Consider the following 14,092-nt stretch of genomic DNA (forward strand, 5'->3'; position numbering starts at 1 on the left):
AGATTTTCACAGTTGTGCAGTTTTGTTCCGTTTCGGGCTGTGTTTGCTCTGGGGAGTTTTCTTTGGTTCCTTTGTTTTCGGTTTTGACGTCTGATGGTTCCTCCTCTCCGTCCTCGTCTGCATTTTCTCTTTTGGTCCCTTTTTGGGTTGGTGCTGTTTTTAATTTGAAGAAATCCGTTATTGTTGATGTGTTCCCTGTTGGATGTTTGAGGACATAAGTTGTTTGTGGGGTCAGGGTCCCCGGAAGCGGTAAAAAAGAGACTGATGCGTTGTTGGTGTGATAGGGGGATATAGGTGGGTTTTCCGGATTACTGTCATTATGAACTGTGAGTAGCGAGTCCTCATAGGCAGAGGAGTCTAATCTGCTTTTAGGTGATATTGGTTTGGTAGGACCAAAGGAAGTAGGGGGCAGGTTCAATGGACACCCCTGTGGGCGTTCCAAGGGTGAGATGGAAGAGTAACTGCTGCGTTGGGGTATGGATGGTGGGGTGAAAAAGATGGGAGTGCCAGAATGGGTGCTCGAATAAATGGCAAAGGCATGCGGTTTGGTCATGCGTGTGTTGGTGTTATTGGAGAGTTCGGATGAGGATGGATCGGATGATGCCCATCTGGGTTGGAGATGGGTTGGTTTCCAACTAAAGACGGCTCTGTGTTTGAGGTTAGGTGGGGACTATTAGATGGGGTAATGCCCTTTTATAGGGCAGTGCAGCTGTAACCAACACCTCCAATCTCATCTCATTGATTGGACTCCAGTTGGCTGACACCTCACTCCAATTAGCTCTTGGATAGGTCATTAGTCTAGGGGTTCACATACTTTTTCTACCTGCACTGTGAATGCTTACATGGTGTGTTAAAAAAACAACATGGTAACATTTAATTCTTTGTGTTTTATTAGTTTAAGCAGACTGTGATTGTCTATTGTTGTGACTTAGGTGAAGATCAGATCACATTTTATGACCAATTTGTGCAGAAATCCATATAATTCCAAAGGGTTCACATACTTTTTCTTACAGCTGTATATATCTAGCAAGCTTCAGTTAATGGTAACTCACAGTAGCATTTTTTTTAGAAGCCTTGACTGAATTGTGTATTTCAGCAACAATCTGGGGCAGCAGGAAAACATGGCAACCTAACAGTGTTGACTAGACTACATTTGTTGTACCTAACCAGATAAGAGGTTGCCTGATCATTGGCTTACACAATTTTAATCAAAATGTGCGCTAAGAACCTCAAACGTACAGTTAAATACAACAAATGCAATTAAGTGATCAACCCATATAGTCAATGTTTGCATACATTTCCAGAAACAGAAACTTGACACTAGACACATTAAATGGGTTGCCCGGGTTCAGAGCTGAACCCGGACATACCCATATTTTCACCCAGGCAGCCTTTCTGATGTTAGCATTGGAGCATTTCATGTTCCGATGCTCTCCCTTGCCCTGCGCAAGATCGCGCAGGGCAAGGGCTCTTTAAATTTACCATGACACATTGCAGGGCGGAGGTTTCTGCTTAGCAGTGTGTTTGGCAACGTCACCGGCTCTGATGGGCCGGCTTGGCTGCCCTAGCCGTGTTACAGGCTAGGGCAGCGCTAACGCCTGCCCATCAGTGCCGGTGACATAACCGGGCTCATTGCTGGATGGAAGCCTCCGCCTGGCAGCCCTAAAGAGAGCCCGGTTCGTCACCGGAACTCTAGAAAATGCCTTTACCCTGCGCGATTCAGCATGAACTGCTCCGATGCTCAAGTAAAAGGGGCTGCCTGGATGAAAATTAGGATATGTCCAGGTTTAGCTTTGAACCCGGACAACCCCTTTAGATGTCTTAATTGAATTTTATTCCATCATGGTGAATTCTGTTTTATAGTGTAATTTTCAAAACAGAAATGAAGGCAGTAGTGTGATTGCTGGCTAAGGCTAACTCCTGTACTTTTTCATAGCACTAGGTCTGTTTCATAAAGAGGAGCCATTATATCAATAAAATAGGTTTAAATGCATCTACTCAGAATGCATTTTTCCAAGAATATGTTCACTGACCTTTAGAAAGCACTGCAGGCTCAGATTAGTTTACAGTGTACTTACTGTACTTCAGGCAGAAAGAAAAATATATAAAGGCAAAATGTTCAATCAATCATTTTGAAGATGAAACTGTTTCCCAATATGAGCAGAATTCTATAATTTGTATCACTGTGCCAAAGGTGTTATTTCTGGCTCAAATTCAACTGCAGGGATCGTGCTTTACGTGATGAATTAAAACTACTGCAAATGTCAATGGAGCTTGACAAGAAGCAAGATTTAATGACAGCCAGGGATCAATGTGCATCACACTGACTATCTTATGGAAGTGTAATTATTATTGAATGCTGAAATCTAACCACATTGGAGAGAAAGAGAAGATAGATGACAGGGGAGTTGAATCTGCAGTGTACGTGACAGAGCAGAAGTACAACAGTGCATCTATAATAAACTGCCTTTGCTTGTTGTTTCCATAAAAGCGTTGGCCGTATATTGGAGCCATCAATCATTAGATCTTGGAAAACTTGCTATCTTTTCTACTTATCTTTCTCACAAAGAGCTGCAGAGAAAAGGTTATAGAAAGGAGAGAACATGAAAAATTTACTTTTTTAACCTCCTTGTAAAATAGATTGCACTTCAAAAAAAATCACAGGAAGATGGAAACCACTTTGTATGTTGTTTCTAAAGAGAAACCACACATTAAAGGAACTAAGCAAAAAGATTAGCAAAAATTATGTTCAGAACCATTTCTCCATCTCTGACATTCAGCCTACACAGTGGTTAGAGGGGTTTTCCCACAGCCAAGAAACAATATTCTTCTAAATCCTTTTAACCACCATTCCTTATTGGTACATGTACCAATTTTAGGGTACATTCAAAATAGCGTTTTGATTCCGGCAAGCAATTCGGACATCACAAAAAGTGCCTTACATCACAAAAAGTGCAACACCAAGCGATCAAAAAGGTGTATGCCCCCCAAAATAGTACCAATCAAACCATCACCTCATCCCACTAAAAATGAGACCCTATCTAAGACAATCGGCCAAAAAATAGACACTAAAACATTTTTTTTTTATAGTGAAAAACTTTAATAAATAAGAAGAAAAAGTATACATATTAGGTAATACCACGTCCGTCACGACCTGCTCTAAAAAAAATATCACATGACCTATCCCCTCAGGTGAACACTGTAAAAATAAATAAATATAAACTGTGCCAAGACAAACAATTTTTTGTCACCTTGCCCTATAAAGTGTAATAATAAATGATCAAAAAATCATATGTACCCAAAAATGGTACCAATAAAAATTTCAACTCTTCCTGCAAAAAACGAGCCACTGCACAAAACGATAGGCAGAAAATAAAAAATAAATATGGCATTCAGAAAATGGAGACACAAAAACATATTTTTTTTCCCAAAATGTTTTATTATGTAAAACTGAAACAAAGTAGACATATGTGATATCATCGCGCCCATAACAATCTGCTCTATTAAAATAGCACAAGATCTAACCTGTCAGATGAACATTGTAAAAAACAAAAAAAACTGTGCCAAAACAGACATTTTTTGGTTACCTTGCCTGACAAAAAACATAATATAGAGAGTATATCTGTAAAGAATAAATCAAGGCAACTGGACTTACTGTAGATTTCTTGAAAACGTTTCACTCGTTCTTCCAACGGGCTTTCTCAATTTCTCAGAATTGAGAAAGCTCATTGGAAGAACGAGTGAAACGTTTTCAAGAAATCTACAGTAAGTCCAGTTGCCTTGATTTATTCTTTACAGATATACCATGACCTGGATAAATGAGAACCTTCACAGACATAATATAGAGAGATAAAAAAATCATATGTACGGCAAAATAGTACCAATAAAATGGTCACCTTATCCCGAAGTTTCCAAAATGGGGTCAGTTTAAAGTTTCTACTATAGGGGTGCTTCAAATGGGACATGGTGTCTAAAAACCAGTCCAGCAAAATCTGCCTTCCATAAACCATACGGATCTCCTTTTCTTCTGCGCCCTGCCGTGTGCCCTTACGTCAGATTACGACCACATATGGGGTGTTTCTGTAAGTCGCAGAATCAGGGTTATAGAAAACTGGCCCAGGGTAGAAGGGGTTAAAACAACTCCCAGTTATCCTAAAAAAAATAAACATCACTAATATATGATTGGTATATGATTAAAACATCCTATTATTTATCCAGCATGGTGAACAACATATTACAAAATTTCAATTTAGAATTGCCGGCTTTTAGTCGCCATGCCTCCCCCAAAAATTTTTATTTTTTTTAATTCTAAATGCAATGCATCAATTTTACCACATAGTGAATGTCATGGAAAGGAAACCCATAAAACATTGGCAGAATTGCATTTCCTCCACAAAGATTTTTTTTGTAGTCTCTCATGTTCCACAAAAAACAGATATGTCTACAGAAACATAAAAAAAAAGTTATGGCTCTTGGAAGGAGTGGATGGAAAAACTAAAATGTCACCATCAAAATCTGCTTGATCCCTAGGGGTATTAAAAATATTCTACTCGTGATTAATAATGCAATCCTGAGACATACTGTTAATGTCTGTTAGGTCCTGACAAACACAGCTTTTACTAGTAATGGTCATTCAAACACCATTTGACTGCCAGAATGCTTCTGTGCAGGAAATTAATACACTACATTCATAAAGATTACTTACCCTAACATGATGGATAACTCGTTGTGACACATTCACTTTGTAGGTTTTTAAACCTAGCTCTTTTGCTACGCGTAGAATGCGATTTTGAGTCGGTCCCACATAGGCCCCACCAACATCCACATACTGAACTTCTTTGTTCTGGGCAGAAATATGAAAAGAGAAATTATTACATGATACAGTATACAATATAGTTATGATACCTCCATTATCAAGGATGATAATTAAATGATCCTTCAGAAGAGCATCTGGAACTATAGGACTCAGAGTTGTTCTCTTGTGTAAAGTCTTTTAAAGGGAGTCTCTCAATTCATTGTAAAATCAGGCACAATGCCTTGTAGGGCTAGCTCAGCTGAATGTAAGGACACCTTTCAATTCGGGCAGGTTCACATCTTTACTAACAGTAATCGAGTAGTCTGTTTCGGCAGAAGAATGGACTACAGGAGTTACTTGAGGGCCTTCCCACACACCAATCTTGATCCCATTTACGCCTGAGTGAGATGTGCAAATTCCTCTTAATAAATAAGGTGCATATCTGGCATTCAGTGCCCCAAAAAAATGATGTCTACACCAGCTAGGGGCTGACGCACCCTTCTGCTATAACTTACGTCAGTTTCTGCCGTAAGTTATAATAAATCCGGCAGGCCGCGTGCAGCCCTGTCCTCTTCCGCTACCTCCCACCTCCTTTTCTTGCCGCTTGGAATAGCAAATTATGGCAAACTTTTAGCATGCAGCGTAACTTGCAACTTTACGCCACTATTGTGACATTCACTCTTTAGTAAATGTCCCTCACTGTCCAACATTGCAAGATATCACTGCACATTGTTGAATTCCCATTGACTATAATGGGATCCGGCAGCTTTCCAGCATAAATACCGGCTTTCTGCAGGACAAATTCTACATGCAGCTGTATCTATCTGCCCGAAAACCGGCATTTATACCAGAATGCTGCTGGTTCCGGATACAGTAACTTCAGTAGTCTGTTCCTCATCTGAAACAGACTACTTCAGCATAGATTTGAATGAAGCCTTAGTGATCTATTGCTTCTTTCTGGGGAAAAATACTTTTAATCCATATGCAAATGAACAGTTAAAGTGAATGTGTCATTAGAAGGTTACCTATTGTTTAAATCACGTTTTTATGTTTAACATATTTTAGAAGAATTTTTTATGTTATTTTTAATTTTCCATATCAATATCTATATTTAAGCAAAACCCTAATTTCTGCAGTTTTTGCACTGGCCACTAGGCCTAATAATAGGCACAACTTCTTGGTCTATACCAGAGATCATCAACCTCCAGTATTCCAGCTGTGGTGAAACTCCCAGCATGCACAACTGCTTGTCTGTTCTCAGATCTCCAACAGAAGTAAATGGAGCATGCTTGGAGTTGTTGTTGCACCACAGCTGGAGTGCCGGAGGTTGCTGATCCCTGGTCTATACAGATCATTTCACTGCAGTTATCTGCTTATTTGTCATACCCTGCCTGTAATGATATCACCTCTCTGTATAGATAAGACAGGATCCGCCATACATAATAGGTGATTGTCAAAGCTTATATATTCTTTCCTTGTACAATGACCTCTGCACAGTTTACAGAGCATGTCTAGAAAACTCTACCATAGAAGTCAATGAGGTCCCCTCCTGACCACTGTGTCTATGGCCATGGGGCTGCCGTAAAGCACATTTCTTAATACTTTCTAAATGTTAAGAACATCTCAGCCAAGATGGCTGCCCCCATAATCATGTTCAGAAAATAGAATAATTAAATCTACAATCAGAAAATTATATAAATGGCAAAAAGCATAAATCTGAAGGTGTCGGCCCTTTATAGAGTGATGAGGGGGGAGTCGCAGAGAAAGATGATGAGAAAGCAAAGCTATTCAATTTTTTTTCCTCACTGTATTCACTGAGGAAAATAAACTGTCAGATGAAATGCAGAAAATTTCCCATTAAAAGATGGCATACACCCCTGTATCCTAAGAGAAGTAATGTCATAGACAGGCCCTTATTTCTGTTTTTTTAAAGGGGTTTCCCATCTCAGACAATGGGGACATATCACTAGGATATGCCCACATTGTCTGATAGGTGCAGGTCCCACCTATGAGATCCGGACCTACACAGAGAACGGAGCCCTGAAAGTGGTGGAGGGAGCACTGCGCATGCGCAGCCGACCTCCATTCATTTCAGTGGGACCTCTATGGGGAGAGCGCTAGGTGGTGGCCATACCCAAAGAAACCCGGGGTCCTCCAGCCACCCCCTTCCCCGCTTCATTCTCAGCAATGGAGACATATCCTTTAAGGACTCTATACTGACAGGGAGTAGTCCACAGGATTGGCGCTTAGCAAATGTGGTGGCAATATTCAAAAAGGGGTCAATAAGAGAGCCTGAAAACTATAAGCCATTAAGTTTAACATCTGTCGTGGGTAAACTGTTTAAAGGCTTTCTAAGAGATCCTATCTTGGAGTACCTCAATGAAAATAAGTGTATAGCGCTGTCTCAGCATGGCTTCATAAGGGATCGGTCATGTCAAACTAATGTAATTAGTTTCCATGAGGAGGTAAGTTCTAGACTTGACCAAGGCGAATAGGAAATAATAATAACACATAAGATGCTGAGTTATTTGAACAGTCAGAGTGCTAGTCACATGACACAGCTGAGAATCACAAGAGAGGTTATAACTCACAAATACAGTTACTATAGCAATGAAAAGTAAATATAAATATTTTCTTTCTTTCTTTCATGTTGTCAACACAAATGATATGACCTCCTATATAGATGGGTAATCCATTGACAGTTTACTGCTGCTGTGAGGGGAAGATGCTATCTGAAGGGTAATTCTCATGACAACAATAGACACAGAATTGGGATAACGGTATGACAGCTCTATTGCTCTCTTGATAGGCCTAGATGACGCCTACAGAAAAGCACCACATCAATTAGTGTAATGTGTGATGCGCTAATTCAGTCATTACAGCGCGCTCTCTCGAGTCGGTGATATGGTCTGCGGGAAAAAGTTAATTGAGACTGTCTGCCAAGTCCAAACAAAGAGGAAGTTAAAGTGCCAGGACAGAAAGTAGAAAATATGAAGTGTCTTCAAATAAGTACTGTGTATCCGGAAAATTATCCACCCATTTCTTTTTGTAAAAAAACAAAAATAATATCTACATATACCGTAGATTATAAAAAATTGACAAATTTTATGGAAGTGTCCCTTCCCTTTTATGTCCTCAATCACATCTGTGGTGAGAGTTAGGAGATTGCCCTGGAATGGGGGTAGAGATATCCCATAAGCAATATGCCCCTAACGTCATAGTCCTACATTTTAGCTGTATTCAAAAGGAGACGCTTTAGCCATGTATGGGCGACAACTATCTTTTCGTGACTGTTCGTACGCATTCATGCTCAGTTCAGCCAAGCATGCATATGTCGTCAACAGGAGAGCAGTGAATGACACCTCTGATGGGGAGCTCTTTCCCGCAAACACAAAAGGATAAGGGATGTTGAAAACTGAATTAGACTCACCGGTAATTTCTTTTTCATGAATCCTACATGACGGCACTTACACTGAGATGACCCTCCCTCTACCAAGGAGGGACAGGAACAAAAAAAATGTGATCCTTTCCCAGCTCTTCCTAAGTGTCTTAATGAATTCGGACAGTCTAGGAGCATCTGCAGCACCAATGCTCAAATACACATAACCCTATAATCTTATACAAAAGAAGGGTCCTTGCTCTGGGAAAAACTTTTATACGGCTCTGGAATTTTTTTTAAGATTATTCCATTATTTTTCTTAAATCAGCATTTCCACATGTATGGCATCCATTCAATTACAGTGTTTGTTGAATTTCATCACAGGCACACATAATTCTACTTATTGAGGTGTCGATTAGGTGATCACCTAAACCAAATCTTATATGAGCAACAGAATAAAAACCACTCCTGTAGTAAACAAAAAATCAAGGTTATTCCATAAAATATCGGTTTCTGGACTCCACGTAAGTTGAAATATTAGTTATGTGTGGTTTAAAAATAAATATGACCCTGTTTTTCTAAGCATTATTAGAGTTTTGATATTATTGTAACTGTCTTGTTATTTTGACCGCTTGTCCTTTTCTAAAAAAAAGTAAATAAATTAAAAAAAATGTTCTATAATACAAGATTTTAATGTGAAATGTGGAAAATGTTCTCAGTAGTTTATGGAATAAAACAAAGCTGCTTATTTTAGTCAAACACATACCCATAAATTGTAAAACTAGAGAAACTGATAATATTGCAGTGGTCCCTTAATTTTTTCCAGAGTTGTATATATAATCTGCATTTTTTTTTTCGTTATAAAAGCACTTAGGGCAGAAATGTGAACTTTGAGGATACTAGGATGCAAAATCCAATCTAAAAAAATGTAAGATTAATTGAACGGAAAACTTCTCCAGAGAAACATCCAACTGTCTGTTAGAAATCTTAGAATAGACATTTGAAGTGACTTCCTTTCTACTGGGCGACGTGGTTTTAATTACATCCAAAAGGCCCCTAGCCTAAAGAATCAGCCTTTCAGTATCAAAGCTGCTAACTGCAGCCTGTCCATTTGAAGATAAAGGATTGGAACCTGCGAATACGTAACCCAGCTGAAAATTCCATTCCTGGGTCAGGGTATCTACCCCTATACCTCCGTCCCCTAAGGTTAGGTAAAAGAAAACATTGGCACCTTCGATTCTTGGCTGGTGCAAACAGATCAACCTGAGGGTTCCCCCATTTTTCTGCGGACAGGGGTCAAGACTCCATTCTCTGGCATCTAGTCTTACTCTGCAAGTCTGCTTTTATTTTCAATTTCCCCTTCAGTACTGCAGAGATTGACTGGAGATGTTTCTCTGCCCGGCTGAAAATCTGGTTTCAAACTTTCAGCAGAGATGCAAGCTTCTTGTGCACCCTTGATAATTTGGATAGGAAACTGCAGTCATGTTGTATGATCTTAGGCTACTTTCACATTAGCGTTTTTTGCGCATCCGTCATGGATCTGCAAAAACGCTTCAGTTACAATTATATAACCGCATGCATCCGTCATGAACGGATCCAGTTGTATTATGTCTTCTATAGCCATGACGGATCCGTCTTGACCAACATTGAAAGTCAATGGGGGACGGATCCGTATTCTATTGTGTCAAAGAAAACGGATCCATCTCCATTGACTTTAATTTAGAGTTGAGCGAACACCTGGATGTTGGGGTTCGAGAAGTTCGGCCAAACTTCCCGGAAATGTTCGGGTTCGGGATCCGAACCCGACCCGAATTTCGTCCCTAACCCGAACCCCATTGAAGTCAATAGGGACCCGAACTTTTCGGCACTAAAAAGGCTGTAAAACAGCCCAGGAAAGAGCTAGAGGGCTGCAAAAGGCAGCAACATGTAGGTAAATACCCTGCAAACAAATGTGGATAAGGAAATGAATTAAAATAAAAATAAAAAAAATAAAAATTAACCAATATCAATGGGACAGAGGTCCCATAGCAGAGAATCTGGCTTCATGTCAGCAGAGAATCAGTCTTCATGTCATAGCAGAGAATCAGGCTTCATGTCACCCACCACTGGAACAGGCCACTGTCACATATTTAGGCCCAGGCACCCAGACAGAGGAGAGAGGTCCCATAACAGAGATTCAGGCTTCATGTCAGCAGAGAATCAGTCTTCATGTCATAGCAGAGAATCAGGCTTCACGTCACCCACCACTGGAACAGGCCACTGTCACATATTTAGGCCCTGGCACCCAGACAGAGGAGAGAGGTCCCGTAACAGAGAATCTGGCTTCATGTCAGCACAGAATCAGTCTTCATGTCATAGCAGAGAATCAGGCTTCACGTCACCCCCCACTGGAACAGGCCACTGTCACATATTTAGGCCCAGGCACCCAGGCAGAGGAGAGAGGGGACCTCCAGAGAATCTGGCTTCATGTCAGCAGAGAATCAGTCTTCATGTCATAGCAGAGAATCAGGCTTCACGTCACCCACCACTGGAACAGGCCACTGTCACATATTTAGGCCCTGGCACCCAGACAGAGGAGAGAGGTCCCGTAACAGAGAATCTGGCTTCATGTCAGCACAGAATCAGTCTTCATGTCATAGCAGAGAATCAGGCTTCACGTCACCCCCCACTGGAACAGGCCACTGTCACATATTTAGGCCCCGGCACCCAGACAGAGGAGAGAGGTCCCGTAACAGAGAATCTGGCTTCATGTCAGCAGAGAATCAGTCTTCATTTCATAGCAGAGAATCAGGCTTCACGTCACCCACCACTGGAACAGGCCACTGTCACATATTTAGGCCCCGGCACCCAGACAGAGGAGAGAGGTCCCGTAACAGAGAATCTGGCTTCATGTCAGCAGAGAATCAGTTTTCATGTCATAGCAGAGAATCAGGCTTCACGTCACCCACCACTGGAACAGGCCACTGTCACATATTTAGGCCCCGGCACCCAGACGGAGGAGAGAGGTCCCGTAACAGAGAATCTGGCTTCATGTCAGCAGAGAATCAGTCTTTATGTCATAGCAGAGAATCAGGCTTCACGTCACCCACCACTGGAACAGGCCAATGTAACATATTTAGGCCCCGGCACCCAGACAGAGGAGAGGTTCATTCAACTTTGGGTTGCCCCGCAATATAATGGTAAAATGAAAATAAAAATAGTATTGAATAAGGAAGTGCCCTGGAGTACAATAATATATTGTTAAGGGGAGGTAGTTAATGTCTAATCTGCACAAGGGATGGACAGGTCCTGTGGGATCCATGCCTGGTTCATTTTTATGAACGTCAGCTTGTCCACATTGGCTGTAGACAGGCGGCTGCGTTTGTCTGTAATGACGCCCCCTGCCGTGCTGAATACACGTTCAGACAAAACGCTGGCCGCCGGGCAAGCCAGCACCTCCAAGGCATAAAAGGCTAGCTCTGGCCACGTGGACAATTTGGAGATCCAGAAGTTGAATGGGGCCGAACCATCAGTCAGTACGTGGAGGGGTGTGCACAGTTACTGTTCGACCATGTTATTGAAATGTTGCCTCCTGCTAACATGTTCCGTATCAGGTGGTGGTTCAGTTAGCTGTGGCGTGGTGACAAAACTTTTCCACATCTCTGCCATGCTAACCCTGTCCTCAGAGGAGCTGGCCGTGACACAGCTGCGTTAGCAACCTCTTGCTCCTCCTCTGCCTTCGCCTTGGGCTTCCACTGGTTCCCCTGTGACATTTGGGAATGCTCTCAGTAGCGCGTCTACCAACGTGCGCTTGTACTCGCGCATCTTCCTATCACGCTCCAGTGTAGGAAGTATGGTGGGCACATTGTCTTTGTACCGGGGATCCAGTAGTCCGCACACGTTAAAATGTGGGCAACTCTGCTGTCGTTGCGCAGGCACTGCAGCATGTAGTCGCTCATGTGTGCCAGGCTGCCCAGAGGTAAGGACAAGCTGTCCTCTGTGGGAGGCGTATCGTCATCGTCCTGTGTTTCCCCCCAGCCACGCACCAGTGATGGGCCCGAGCTGCATTGGGTGCCACCCCGCTGTGAACATGCTTCATCCTCATCCTCCTCCACCTCCACCTCCTCCTCATCCTCGTCCTCCTCGTCCTCCAGTAGTGGGCCCTGTCTGGCCACATTTGTACCTGGCCTCTGCTGTTGCAAAAAAACTCCCTCTGAGTCACTTTGAAGAGACTGGCCTGAAAGTGCTAAAAATGACCCCTCTTCCTCCTCTTCCTCCTGGGCCACCTCCTCTTCCATCATCGTTTTAAGTGTTTTCTCAAGGAGACATAGAAGTGGTATTGTCACGCTGATAACGGCGTCATCGCCACTGGCCATGTTGGTGGAGTACTCGAAACAGCGCAACAGGGCACACAGGTCTCGCATGGAGGCCCAGTCATTGGTGGTGAAGTGGGGCTGATCCGCAGTGCGACTGACCCGTGCGTGCTGCAGCTGAAACTCCACTATGGCCTGCTGCTGCTCGCACAGTCTGTCCAGCATGTGCAAGGTGGAGTTACACCTGGTGGGCACGTCGCATATGAGGGGGTGAGTGGGAAGGCTGAAGTTACGCTGTAGCGCAGACAGGCGAGCAGCGGCAGGGTGTGAACGCCGGAAGCCCGAACAGATGGCTCGCACTTTATGCAGCAGCTCTGACATGTCGGGGTAGTTGTGAATGGACTTCTGCACCACCAAATTCAGCACATGCGCCAGGTAAAGGGATGTGCGTCAAACCGGCTAGTGCCAGAGCTGCAACGAGATTTTGCCCATTATCGCACACCACCAGGCCAGGCTTGAGGCTCACCGGCAGCAACCACTCATCGGTCTGTTGTTCTATACCCTGCCACAACTCTTGTGCGGTGTGGGGCCTGTCCTCCAAACATATGAGTTTCAGAACGGCCTGCTGACGTTTACCCCGGGCTGTGCTGAAGTTGGTGGTGAAGGTGTGTGGCTGACTGGATGAGCAGGTGGAAGAAGAGGAGGAGGAAGCTGAGTAGGAGGAGGAGGAGACAGGAGGCAAAGAATGTTGCCCTGCGATCCTTGGCGGCAGAAGGATGTGCGCCAAACAGCTCTCTGCCTGGGGCCCAGCCGCCACTACATTTACCCAGTGTGCAGTTAGGGAGATATAGCGTCCCTGGCCGTGCTTACTGGTCCACGTATCTTTGGTTAGGTGGACCTTGCCACAGATGGCGTTGCGCAGTGCACACTTGATTTTATCGGATACTTGGTTGTGCAGGGAAAGCACGGCTCTCTTGGAGAAGTAGTGCCGGCTGGGAACAACATACTGTGGGACAGCAAGCGACATGAGCTGTTTGAAGCTGTCTGTGTCCACCAGCCTAAATGACAGCATTTCATAGGCCAGTAGTTCAGAAATGCTGGCATTCAGGGCCAGGGATCGAGGGTGGCTAGGTGGGAATTTACGCTCTCTCTCAAATGTTTGTGAGACGGAGAGCTGAACGCTGCCGTGTGACATGGTTGAGATGCTTGGTGACGCAGGTGGTGGTGTTGGTGGTACATCCCATGTTTGCTGGGCGGCAAGTGCCAACGTCCCTCCAGAGGCGGAGGAAGAGGCCGAGGCGGCGGCAGCAGCAGAAGAGGCCGAGGCGGCAGCAGCAGAAGAGGTAGCAGGGGGAACCTGAGTGACTTCCTTGTTTTTAAGGTGTTTACTCCACTGCAGTTCATGCTTTGCATGCAGGTACCTGGTCATGCAGGTTGTGCTAAGGTTCAGAACGTTAATGCCTCGCTTCAGGCTCTGATGGCACAGCGTGCAAACCACTCGGGTCTTGTCGTCAGCACATTGTTTGAAGAAGTGCCATGCCTGGGAACTCCTTGAAGCTGCCTTTGGGGTGCTCGGTCCCAGATAGCGGCGGTCAGTAGCAGGCGGAGTCTCTTGGCGGCGGGTGT

At 43.6% G+C, this 14,092-nt stretch overlaps 1 long non-coding RNA gene across 1 annotated transcript in view; it reads right to left on the reverse strand.

The window, feature by feature from the left end:
• Window positions 1-4,704: 4,704 nt before the first annotated feature.
• The window catches only part of LOC120994920, a 40,307-nt gene continuing 30,919 nt past the window's right edge, over window positions 4,705-14,092 (reverse strand). The window contains exon 2 of the long non-coding RNA XR_005777500.1: window positions 4,705-4,843. This is a non-coding gene — a long non-coding RNA (uncharacterized LOC120994920). The remainder of the gene's footprint in view (window positions 4,844-14,092) is intronic.

Source organism: Bufo bufo, chromosome 3, assembly GCF_905171765.1.
Source record: "Bufo bufo chromosome 3, aBufBuf1.1, whole genome shotgun sequence".
NCBI classification, from domain to species: domain Eukaryota; kingdom Metazoa; phylum Chordata; class Amphibia; order Anura; family Bufonidae; genus Bufo; species Bufo bufo.